The sequence below is a fragment of the Solanum verrucosum genome, unplaced genomic scaffold (assembly GCF_900185275.1).
Source record: "Solanum verrucosum unplaced genomic scaffold, falcon-dt-bn FXZP01000106.1, whole genome shotgun sequence".
NCBI classification, from domain to species: Eukaryota; Viridiplantae; Streptophyta; class Magnoliopsida; order Solanales; family Solanaceae; genus Solanum; species Solanum verrucosum.
Window position 1 is genome coordinate 932,863 of NW_026020130.1, and position 14,415 is coordinate 947,277.

Genomic DNA, 14,415 nt, shown 5'->3' on the forward strand with positions numbered 1-14,415 from the left:
GGGGTGCTCTTGTCTTGTTTGTTAAGAAGAATGATGGTAGTATGAGGATGTGCATAGACTATCGACAACTGAATAGGGTTACCATTCGAAATAAGTATCCGCTGCCTCGGATATATGATCTCTTTGATCAGTTGCAGGGTGCATCAGTTTTCTCTAAAATTGACCTAAGGTCTGGTTACCATCAGTTAAACATTAGGCCTGAGGATGTACCCAAAACAACATTCAGGACCCGCTATAGGCACTATGAGTTCTTAGTGATATTGTTTGGGTTGAGCAATGCTCCTGCAGCCTTCATGAGTTTGATGAATGACATGTTCAAACCATTCCTGGATTCTTTTGTTATCGTCTTTATTGATGACATTTTGGCTTATTCGAAGAGTAAGGAAGAGCATGTCGACCATCTTCGTATTGTTTTGGGTGTCCTTTGAAAACAAAAGTTGTATGCAAATTTTTCCAAGTGTGAGTTTTGGTTGAATTCAGTTGCCTTTTTGGGGCATGTGGTTTCAAAGGAAGAGGTAATGGTAGATCCCCAAAAGATCAAAGCAGTCAAGAATTGGGTCTAGCCTAGCTCTGTGACTGAAGTTAGGAGTTTCGTGGGGCTCGCCAGCTACTACCGACGGTTGTGAATTTTTTTTGCTTCTATTGCCATGCATTTGACAAGGCTGACCCAGAAGGAGGTGCTTTTCGAGTGGACTAACAAGTGTGAAGAGAGCTTCCAAAAGCTCAAGACTCTTCTGACCACAACACCTATTCTGGCACTACTAGTGGAAGGTAAAGATTTCATTATTTATTATGATGCTTCACATTCGGGTTTGGGTGTTGTGTTGATGAAGGAAAGAAATGTCATAACTTATGCATCGCGGCAGCTGAAGGTGCATGAGAGAAACTACTCGACGCATGACTTGGAGTTGGCAGTGGTAGTGTTTGCTCTCAAGATCTGGCGGCATTACCTTTATGGTATCAAATGTATGGTATTTATTGGTCATCGTAGTCTACAACATGTATTCACCCAGAAGGACCTTAATCTGAGACATTGAAGGTGGATGGAGTTACTCAAAGATTATGATGTTACCATCCAGTATTATCAGGGTAAGTCTATCATGATGGCAGACACATTAAGCCGGAAGGCAATGAGTATGGGTAGTCTAGTTTGCTTGAGTGTGTCCAAGCGACCGTTAGACAATGAGATTCAAACCTTGGAGTTTAAGTGTTCATGCATTTAGGCATCTTAGAGAAAGATGGGGTGTTAGCCAACATTGAGGTTAGGCCCACACTCATTGAAGAGATCAAGGCCAAATAGTTTGAGGATGAGAGTTTGAATAATCTTAGAAAGAAGACAATGTATGTCAAGGCACCAGATGCGGCTCTTGATACGGGTGGTGTACTCAATTTTAAGGGAAGAATTTGTGTTCCCTGAGTGGATGACTTGATTCAGAAGATGTTGGCGAAATCCCATTGTTCGTGGTAGTCTATTCATCCGGGCGTGACCAAGATGTACAGATTTGAAACGACTTTATTGGTGGCCTGGCATGAAGAAAAACATAGCTGAGTTCGTGGCTAAGTGCCAAAACTGTCAGCAAGTAAAGTATGAGCACCAATGGCCTGCAGGTTTGCCTCAGCGAATGCCAATTCCTGAATAGAAGTGGGAAAAGATAGCTATGGATTTCGTGGTTGGTATTCCCAAGACCTTGGGGATGTTTGACTCCATTTGGGTGGTGATTGACAGACTGACTAAGTCAGCCCATTTCATTCCAGTCAGAGTAGACTATAATGCTCAACAGTTTGCTAAGGATTATGTGAAGGAGATAGTGAGGTTGAATGGGGTGTCCTTTACCATCATCTCGGAATGTGTTACATAGTTCACATCCAAGTCTTTGAGAAAATTGCATGAGGAGTTGGGCACTCAACTCACTTTTATCACAACCTTCCATCCACAAATGGACGGGCAGTCAGAGAGAACTATTCATGTGTTAGAGGACATATTGAGGGCATGTGTGATTGACTTTGGAGGGCATTGGGATAAGTGAACCTTTGTGTGAGTTCTCCTTTAATAACAGTTACCACTCCAACATTGACATGGCACTGTTCGAGGCACTTTATGAGAGGGGGTGTAGATCACCCATAGGGTGGTTTGAGACTGGAGATGTTAAACCGTTGGGGATTGATTTGGTGAAGGATGCTCAGGATAAGGTGAGAAACATCCAAGCGAAGCTTCTAGCAGCCAGAGCCGACAAAAAAAGTATGCAGACCGTAAGGTAAGAGACATGACATTTCAGGCTGGTGGGCAAGTTCTTCTTAAAGTGTCACCCATAAAGGGGGTGATGAGATTCAACAAGAAGGGCAAGCTTAGTCCTCAATACATCGGGCCATTTGAGATTCTTGACTATGTAGGGCTTATAGGTTGGCTTTACCGCCTAGCTTATCTGGAGTCCATCCAGTGTTTCATGTGTCCATGTTGAAGAAATATCATGGAGATGGAGATTACATCATAAAATGAGACTCAATTTTGTTAGACAAGGACTTCAGTATGAGGAGGAACCAGTTGCAATTCTTGATCGTGATGTACGGAAGTTGAGGACCAAGGAGATAAAGTCCATGAAAGTTCAATGGAAGCATCGTCCGGTTGAGGAAGCTACCTGGGAAACCGAGAAGGACATGCGAGACAAGTATCCCCAATTGTTTGACGATTCATGTACTACTCTACTTTTGCCTTAGCCATTTCTCCTAGTTTATCACTCGCCAACAAGTGTTGGTATCTATTGTAATGACCTGATCTAGTCGTCATGGAAAAACCAATGGGGAAGGAATTTGGGCTAGAAAACTTCTAAGTTATAACTTGGAAATTTCTAGCCTAGGCCAGGCTTGGACGAAATCTGAGTCAGGTGAGGTCAAGGGAAATCCGGTAATGGATGGGGGATTTAATTATGAGTTTGATCACGTGAGTGGATAGCCAAGACGTTAAGGAGCCTCTACGAATTTACGAAATCAAATTCGGGTGCGTAGAATTCCCGAAACTGATCTTGGTGTGAAAGGGTAGTTTTAGAATGTCTAGGTTTGAAGGTGTGTTGTGAAATGGGAGCTTGGAACTTAAATTTCGAGTTTCTGTCTACATGCAAGCCACCAAGGCGGTGTTAATTCCGCCAGGGCGGGGCAATTGTGGCGGCATGGGTCCTGCTGTGGTGGGCTAGTCACGAATTAAATTAGGGAAAAACCCTTAAAATGTTATTTTCTGTAAAACTTCGTTCTTAAGAGATAAGGGACGACCCAGGGCAGTTTCTTATCAGATTTCCACGAATTCTCGCGCTAAAGGTAAGTCAATTACTCTCCTAATCCATATTTCGATTCTTAGAACTTAGACTCTTGGGTAATTATCATTGGGAGAGGGTTTTGGCCTGAAGTTAATGGTGGGAAAAGCCTTAGTTGAACATTAGTATTAGGGGTTTGGCTTCGGTTAATAATTTTGTTATTATCCGGGTAAATTAAACCTTGTTTAGTGATCTTTGCATTAATTACTTGTTTTAGATCAAGAACGAGCTGAAAGACTCCGGAAAGGGAAGGCTCAAGTGTCTTAGGAGTATTCAGCCTTGGTTTCAAGGTAGGTGATGGTTCAATTTCCTATTGTGTGATATATGCTAGTTAGTTTCTTCATTGTATGCGTGCATGTATGTGAATAGGGAATGTGAATCAAATCTAATGAAATGATTATGTGTAAACAATTATATTCCATGAACCTATTACTTGATTGTATGACTATGAGTGCTGTTCATTATGGGTGTGATTGTAACTGTGGTTGTGCTGACTGGATCAGGTGTCACGTTCTGACACATATATTGGATCGGTTGTCATATTCCGACACATATAGCGGACCGAGTGTCATGTTCCGACACATATATATTGGATCGATGTCACGTTCCGACACACTAACAATTTGGGTATGGGTTCCATGAGAGGACCACTTGCGATTATTACGTTCTTATCTACCTATCATTGATATTGGGAAATTGTATGTTACTCCTAAATGATAACTAAATTATGTGTTTCGTATATGTGTGTTTACAGTGTTGTAATTACTTGTGTATATTTCACTTACTGGAGTAGCCGCGTGATCCTACCAATACACTGTGGTTTCGTGTACTGATACTCCACTTGCTCTTTCTTTGTTGAGTACAGGGCATCTTCAGGTGGTTACTGACAAACCTCAGTTAGGAGATCACTGGCCGAGACCAGATTCAAGGGTGAGCCAGTTCTTTTAGGTTGTCATGGATCCATCGTTAGTTTAGTCCATTCTTTTCTTACTTAGACTACATGTTTAGACTATTACTTATGTTTAGTTTTCGGGGTTGCACCACCCTTTTTTCTTAGACTTGTTGATTGGTAGAGTTTTGGTACAATGACTTTCAGTTCTAGGGGTTGAATTTCTGCGATACCAAATGTATATCACTTTCATACTAAGATTTGACTTAATTTTTCTTGTACAATTGCATACCAACATTACCTAGTTTTTGACTATACATTTAAAAAACACAGAATACACAAATGATTAATTAGTACACATAATAAATGTTGTGAAAATATAAGTCATAAACTTAAAAGACAAAATAAATAAAAACATGAGTTTGTCACAATAAAACAACCAAATACAAATAAAAATAAATTATCTCTTTTTTTCAGCAAGGTAATTTGAACTTCCTGTTGTGTCCCTCCTGCCACATGTACTGCATGTAACCTTAGACCTGTTGAATTTCAAATCAGCAAACCATTTCCAACGTCCAAGTTGTGGTCTCCTTACAGTCTTTTTTGAACCAGGCGACAATAATTTATGTTCCGACACTTTTTGAATTGCATATTTTCCTAATCCATCATAAATTATTATGTCGGTATTACAGGATACAAAAGTATAAATAACTTTTATACATATGTTATATCAGTATACAAATTTCATACCATTTTTATGCATACTTTCTATACCTCATGCCAAAAGTAAACACTGATTCATACAAGATTCATGCCAAAAAGAATACAAAATCATACAATTTATAACTAGTAATTGTCTTTTATTAAATAAATAGATACCAATTTCATCCCACTATTATGCACAATTCCATACCAATATAATGCCAAAAATAAAAATTGAATCATACCAATTTTGTGCCATAAAAACTATAAATTTTCATACAAATTTGATTTTACTATTATACCAATTTTATACAAAATTTACGTCAATTTTTATACCGAATCCATACCATAAAATCAATAATGGTTCATACAAAGAATGAACAAATTTAGTTATAAACATTTTTAATCAATATTCATTCATAAATTAATAGTATACAATTTATCGATTTACATACATGTCTTGTATTAGTAGTATACAAATTCCAAAAAGAATTATCTAATTTTTTAAATTAGAAACATACCAGAAAAAAAAGGGTCAGACAAATAATGAACAAATTCAATGTTCATACCAAAATATAACATTATACATTTAAAAAAAATGCCATAATTAAAATTATTATACACAACAATTTGTACCTTCCAGCATCATTGTTCTTAATTTTTTTCTTTACGTTTGAGTTGTATAGCAATGCAAATAAAAAATCGCAAAGAATACTAACCTGAAGGATCTCATTAAGAAGCCGTCCATTACAACAAAATGAAGATTATTGAGTAAAAACGTATTGGAACTAGTTGTGAGTGATGACAAATTAGAGAAAAAATTGAAAAGAGAGAGAAACGTTTGAACAAAAGAAGAAAATCTGTTTTTGAACTTAACTTAACTGATAGGCGTTAAAAATGGAAAACAAATATTCTTTTTTTTTATTGGGATAAGGCACAAGTACCCCTCTAGACTATGACCAAAATCCCAAAGACACACCTCAACTAAACTAAGGTCCTATTACCCTCCTAAACTTATTTTTTTTTTGTAATTTTGTATACCTTTTGTCTTATATGGCACACTGCGTGACTCCACGCAATTGAGGCGCGTGAGAGACATTTGGATGTCACGTCAGCCAAAAAGGTGCACAAAATTACAAAAAAAAAAGGTTCGGGGGGGGGGGGGAGGGGGTAATAGGACCTTAGTTTAGTTAAGGTGTCTCTCTGAGATTTTGGTCATAGTCTAGGGGGGGTACTTGTACATTTGCCTTTTTTTATTCAATCTCCTAATTTTATGGCACATATTAATTATCATTAATCAATTCAAATTAATTACTACTAATTTATCTGTTTTTTACCTTCTTTTTTTTTTTTTCAAACAAATTAATTTTTATTGTAATTTTAAAACATTTTTTATTTGAATAAAATGTTAGAACCTGCAATTTTTTATTGTTACAACTTGAAAGAATTATTGTAATGTCATAACTTTGTTGTAAAACTAAAGCAAAATAAGACAAGAAATATAGAAGGTTAAATCAATGGAAATAGGGAGACAGGAGATGAGAGCTTTTCTTATTATTCCAACTCTTGAAGTGTACACAAAATCTTCAAGTGTATACAATAGGAACCCTTATGCCTCTATTTATAGTGTAACATAGAGACATACAAAAGGTTAGTCATAAACATGAATATGAAGAAGGAGGTTATAGAGGTGAAAGGTTACAAGAATAATTATCATAAAGGTGGATGTTATCTTCATAATGGAGAGAAGTAATGTAGTAACTTCTTGGTGTAGTGGATTATCTTCATTATGGAGGGAAGTAATGTAGTATCTTCTTGGTGTAGTGGACATCCACAATATATTTCCTCGTTAAAACCTTCTAGGAAAAAACCTTGTGTGAAAAAATCCTAGTGAAGGAAAAATAGTACACATCTTTTAATACGCTTTGAATGTTGCCTCGTTAAAAACCTTACCAGGAAAATCCAATTGGGATAAAACCATGGTTAAGTAGAAGAGTACAACACATATTTTTCTCCCATGATAAAAACACTACTTGATATCTCGGAGACGATGCATTCGAGTCTTATATAACAACTTCTCAAATATTGATGTTGGAAATTCTTAGTGAATAAGTTTACAAGATTATCACTTGAATGGGTCTTTGAACGTCTATCTCACCATTTTGTTGAAGATCATGTGTGAAAAAGACTTTTGGTGAAATATGCTTTGTCTGATCTCCTTTTATTGTATCCTCCCTTCAATTGAGCTATATATTATTTTCATATATGGTGGCTGGAATATCCTTTTCATAAGAAAATCACATATTTTCTGAATATGATAGATCATGATTCCAACCAAACACACTCCCAACTTAATTCATAGATCAATATTATTTCTGCTTGATTTGAAGAAGTGTTTTGCTAATGTTTGATTCTTTGAATGCCAATATATTGTTGTGCCTCCATATGTAAATAAAGTGTCCATTTGCGATCGAGATTTATGTGGATCAAATAAATATTCCGCATCTACATAATCAAATCATTTCTGACTCGGAGATTGGTCATTTCAATTTTATTGAAGCTCGTCTTTTCTTCTCAAAGAAAATTACACATCTTCTATGTGTTGAGTCACTTGCTTTATTCGTTTCTTGTCATAACTTGAATGATAGTATGACAATCCTTTCACATAACTTTCGTTATGTATATCAAATAATCTTCTAGCATTTGTATAACCAGCAATCTGTAAGTGCACCAATTGCACTAATACATGACATTTTAAATCATTTTCATGAGATCAAAAAGATTCTTTCTCTGTTTTAATCAGTCTCAAAACCATTGGGTACTCAATGGAATTTCTTTAAGACCTTTTAAATCCTTCAAGGATTTTCATATAACCTTCATCGTATAGTTAGACATAATAATCATTCATTATGCATATTCAAGTATTTCATCAATTGCCAGACTGAAACAAGTCTCATTGCATCCACCATTGGAGAATATATCTCCATTTAATAATGTCAGGATTTTTGCAAGAACCCTTTATGCCACGAGGCACAAACCACACTTTATATCTTACGGTTATACTTTTGCACAATGATTCATTTGTACCACACTGACATTATATTTTTATCCATGAACTATAAGATAAAAAACATCACTTTTCTAAGTGAAACAAAACATACTTGAATAGTGCCAATCATTTATCTGTCCACACTATATGACAAATTCAAATTTAAGATCCTCGTAACCATTTATAGTATTTAGTGCTAATTCATATCAAAGATACCGTCGACGGTCATTTTGATATCGATTCCAATACAACATAACTTATTGAGATCTTTTCATTTTTCATCATTTTCAGGTACCTGAATATTTGCCAAGGTTTTATGAAGTGTTATGTCATAGTGCTCTTTCAAAGCACTTACCTCATTATCATGACCATTTTCATAATTTGCTCCTCTCCTTCCTCAGGGAGTTTTACGTTTGGAATCGATTGATTTATCACGCTTCTGGCGTACCATAGACTTTGTCCTTCAAGGACTATTTATTGGAGCATTTGTAGCTTAATTAAAATATTGGATCAACAAATACATTTGGCAAATTATTTGCAACATTTTGCAAATGAATTATCTCTTGAACTTCAAGTTCACTTTTTTTTAATGAGGATCTAGATAATTCACCCCACACATAATTTTCAGTTGCTAAATATATCTCCCCCTAATGTTAGGTTTCCTAACATTTACCCCTAACCTCATTTGGGGATCCATCTTTGTGTGTGGTGGAGCAATAAAATCATATGTGCACACATCAAATTTTTAGATGAAAATTATTTGGTTCCTGACCCTGAACCAATTGTGATGGGAGAACCTTGTTGGCTTGATGCATACACGTTAAATAAACTCATCTCATACCAAATTTTATTTGAGAGATTTGTTCTCATAATCAATGGTCTAGCTATAATTGGAGGCACGCAATTTCTGCTAAACCAACCAGAATTATCAACATAATTTTATAGTTTGGAACTATGCCTTTAATTTAACAATTTGAGCAAACACCTTAACAAAACCAATTTGTAAGTTGATACAAATGCACATGTGACCATACCATAGATGCATCTATTAAATCATAATAGTAAGCGGTCCACATGGCAGGTGAACGGGGACATATTCACCTTTTTATATATTCCAAATTATTTCGGGGCATACAATCCCAACCTAAGCTTGTACAACGATCATTTTATCATGAGAACAAACAACACATGAGAATTCTTGAAGAATCTTTTTTTTCTTCAACATATAACCACATGTATTCTCAATTCTTTTGCATCACATTTGAACCAAAATGGTCAACCGGTTATGCCAACTGATATTTATTCTACTAAATTTCTAGTTTAATTTTGCAGGTGATTCCATCATCATACCTATATTTGTATACAACAAACAAGAGAAAGACGAGTAACCTTTTACGTAAATATTTATAACCCACTTTGGTTGTAGTAATATGAAGATATTAAATCTTCCCATAATTTATAGTATCAATATAATGTTTTTTCTTTTCAATTCTTCTGAAACATAAAAAGTTTCTTTTGAGACTTACTACAACCCTAATATTATGAAAAATTTCATTCCTCCGGATATTAACAAATTAGCCTTTCGGAACTCTCAATTAATTTTGTGTACTACCACAAATTTCACAACGCCATTCTTATGGTGACCATCTCCTTCAAGGATAAAATTATTATTATTGTCATGGTTAAAATTATCACATGCAAGACATATTTCTTGACAACCAATGACAAATTTGTGTTGCCACAAAACAATATTTATTTTGGTCATGGTCACAACCTTTATAGGAAAAAAATATTTCTTTCTTTTGTCCTGCAATAGTTCATAATTTAACATACCACAATATTTGTGTAGTATTTAAAGTATATGACTAAATGACCATTTATGTCAAAATATTTCTTTTAAATCTCTCAAACCTCCTGTAGAGGTGAGATGTGACATTTATCCAACAATACATGAACATGTTCTTATCCATAAGAACACAAGTCACATTTTCTTTAAGAAATTGAGCATAACCATTTGAACATGCTCCATAAATTTTTATTAGAAACTTATTGTCATGCTTTCGCATTTATCAAATTTATGTGACTCACCTCAACATCACTTCAAGAGGTCAAATGTACCAAATGTACTACCACTTTGTATTACTTTATTTTGATGGAGAATTTACAAAAAAGTTTCAAATTGGGTTGCACCAACAACAATGTGGCCAATAACTTTTCATACCACTTCAATGGATAAAAATTACCTTCACATTTGAAGGAGCATCTTAAGAAACAATGTGTCCAATAACCTTTCATACCACTTTAATGGACAAAATTACCTTCACATTTGAAGGACCATGTTAAGAACCCATAATGTTATTCCTTTTAATTACCACAATGATGACCATTAACATTTTACCACACCATATTCATACATTCAACCACTTGTCACTTTTCAGACATATTATGTACTGCTACCACATTCGCATAAGAAATTGGAGCAAATTAATTGGGCAAATTTCATGACTTTCAGTCAAAAGTATACAACTTTATGTTAGTAATCATCATATCACCACTATAGTGCATTAGGACTTAAACTCAATGTCTTACCCATATAAAGCGTCTTTGGTCATAAATCAATGGGACTTGAACCTAACTTCTTATTATCATGGTGCACCGAGACTTTTAACTCGATGTCTTACCCAGTTGGTGCGGTGAAACTTGAATTAACCGTCTTACCCTCAATCAATGTCTTGATAAACCAAATACGTTACCAAAAAATAATTATCGAAAACCATAAACATAATCTGAATTTGACTTAAAGCATAAGAAAAATGAACAAAATCAATTAATTAGAACAACGTGTTGGAATCATATAAAAGTCCCAAGTTAAAATAAATTAAAACCTTTTAACATTCTATCTCAATATTGTTATGAAGATTAACATTATTTACTAATCATTTTAAAATATCCACAAAACAAACTTTGTTAGTACGAATAATATATTAATAACTCAACAAGTAAATGTTTATATAAAGAAAAATCAAGAGGTACAAAAATAACCAATAATGATGATCCAATCAATATGTATATGCCACACAACTCAATAATTTATCTTTTAATAAAACAAAATCATAAAGAACGTTTCTTTACAAATTATTAACTTACAAAACTAACTTTACTTTTTAAATATATGAGTGATCAAATTAAAAGTTTGCTCAAAGTAAAAGCAACTTGCTAGACTCATATGACTTTGAGATGGTAAGAAAACTAATGATACACAATCAAAAGTAAAACATAAAATAGATTATATAGTAATTTACCTTGTTCCCGAGAGAAAAAAAACTCAAATATTTTTATCTTCTATATATTTATTTTGCTTCAATCCTTCAATAGTAGAACAATCGTGCTGATAACGTATTGTAAAACTAAAGCAAAATAAGACAAGAAATATAGAAGATGAAAGCAATAGAAATATGGAGACAAGAGATGAGAGCTTTTATTATTATTCCAACTCTTGAAGTGTACACTAAATCTTCAAGTCTATACAATAGGAACCCTTATGCCTCTATGTGCCTCTATTTATAGTGTAACATAGAGGCATACACAAGTTTAGTCATAAACATGACATTAAACATGAATATAAAGAAGGAGGTTATGGAGGTGAAATGTTACAAGAATAATTATCATAAAGGTGGAGGTTATCTTCATAATGGAGGGAAGTAATGTAGTAACTTCTTGGTGTAGTGGATTATCTTCATAATGGAGGGAAGTAATGTAGTGACTTCTTGGTGTAGTGGACATGCACAATATATTATTTTATAACAAACTTGAAATTATTAGTCATATATATGTCAATTATAAAATTTTCACGAAAAGAAAAAGAAAATAAAATCTTCACATTAGGAAGAATCCCTTTTGGTATGTGGTGGACAAAAAATGTCCATTTTGTTGGCGAATTCAGTTAACTTGGCCGCACAAAAATAGTCATTTAGAACAATCTTTATAAAAAGATCAATGATTAAAAAGATCTTATTCTGGAATATAAGGTCAGACAACTCTCAAATGCCGTTTGAGAGATTGATGGATCTATATAGAAGACATCATTACTATCACATAGCCATTATTGAACCTTTTTAGGATACAAATAAGGGACTGTTTTTTCTTAAGAAAGTCATATTTTAATCTATCATAGGAAAATACTAGTGTCACGATCCAAAGTATACCCTTGGCGTAACATGTCATATAGAACCCCGAGAGGCCCTACACAAGCCACTTCGCATACATCATACAAGATAATAGAAGTAAAAGCTTTAAAAGATAGCATTTATACATCTAAAGAGTTTGACAAAAGCGGAAGTCTAACATAAGTCTCAAAGCCATCTAATACATCATTAGGAAAGTGATTGGGACGTAATATATACATCACATACAAAGTCTAAGACGAAAATAACATAAAGCAATAAAAGAGTCTCGGTCCTCGGATAATGAGGACTCACCAATTTTCAAAGCCTATAGAGAATCAACTAGCCACGAGTATGAGAGGTAGGAGATTTGGACCCTACACTAGTGAAACAATGTAGGCAAGAGTATGCATTAGTACATGGAATGTACTAAGTATGAGGCAATAAACATAAACATAGGCATGATAGTATAAATGACTTAAAAGGAGTAGGCATGATCATATTGAAACATTTGCAAGCTTTAATGAAGAATTGACATGAAAATCACGGAAACATGGTCAAATACATTAACGTAAAGGACATAGGAAAACTTCTGAAGAAAACATAATCATTTTGTGGGATATTATCTTTAACCGACAATAAGACCATGAGAGCTATATCATGTAATCCGGTATATCCTTCATGCCGAAAGAAGGGGAATCTACTTTCCAAGGTAGAATCCGTACCTATCATCATTTTCTAAAGTGGATCCACTAGCTAGATCATTTAGGACATCCTATGAGGGCACGCAGTTTGGGACTAGAGGTTGCTACTAGAGACTACCCTATTTGAGCCTCCACCTCAAAACCCTCTCGGTGCTAAGTTTAAATCTCAACGAAATAGATAAAAGTCGATTATCAATTTAACATAGAAAAGACAATGATCAATACCAATCCACACTTTTGATATCAAAACATAGAATAACTCCTTAAACTTAATTCAACATGGATGAAAAAACCTCTCACCAATGTGAATTCATTTGTGAGAAATACCTTTAAAATCATGATCATCATAGTAAGTGAGAAATCCTTTCACCATAGCATAAATACTTTCCTTTCAGAGCATCATTAATTCATTTACAATAACTTCATGAAACCATGCATATCTTCATAAATTCATAATTAATAGTTGATGGGTTCATCATAGGATCATGGTCGAAAAACATAAATTAGGCATGGGTAAATGCAATTTAAACTAACTTTCAAAGATTCACATCAAATAATGCATTAGCATACTTAATCAATCATAATTTGATGAAACCCACATTCATTGAATTGAAACCCTAATTTGATCAATTGGAAATTGATTTGGGAAATTGAAATCCTTAGGGATCCCATGGAGGAAAGGAATCCATGGGTGCATACACATATACCTTGACACTAGAAGCCCAAAAAGAATGGTGGATTGGAGACTTGAATGAAACCTTAACTCTTCTTCTTATTCCTTAGCCTTGAGAGAATTTAGTCAAGTTTAGGGAATTTAGGATAATGTGTTGAAAATGGGTAAATTGGGGGATTAAAAGCTTTATATAGGGCTTAGGGTAGGCAAAACGACATAGTTGGGTTAAAACAATTAGAAAGAGACCCAAAAGGCCCTTAAAAATAACTTTTGGACTCGACCTACGTGTTGGTCTTGTCAATCGTAGACTAAGTATTGGGACAACAAAATCACCTATCTTACGACGGAACACTTCTACGGTTCGTAGGTATTTCAATGGTCTCTAGAAACCAACCATAGAAACGAACTTTGACCCTTAAAATTTCACCAAGTCTGAGCGTCACCTACGAGGCCAATCTACGACTCATACATGGGATGAATGGTCGTACATGGGGTACTGGGACTTGTTTTGAAACATTTAATGTCCCCTTCCTACGTTTGCCATCTACGGCCCGCAGAAGCTTCTAGGTCCATAGATGAGAACCGTAGACACAAACTTTAACCCCAAAAAAATATTTTCTCCCTTTTCCATATTCCTAGGTGTACACAAAATAAGACTAAAAAAATCTCTCATTCGAAAAGAATCATGGTATGAAGAAAATCCTCGAAGTTTATTCAATTAACTACTATTCACAAAAGGAAATATTGAATGGTGCATTCATAGTAGGAGAACGATTCCCAAAAAGTGCTCTAAGTGCAATTAGCAAGCATGAGTAGTAAAACAAATAGAAATATAGAACCAATCTGACTCGAAACAAATAACAATATATGAAAATATTAGAAATCAAGCCCAACAAAGGCATATTTTAAACATTAAAGAGGCCCACCAAA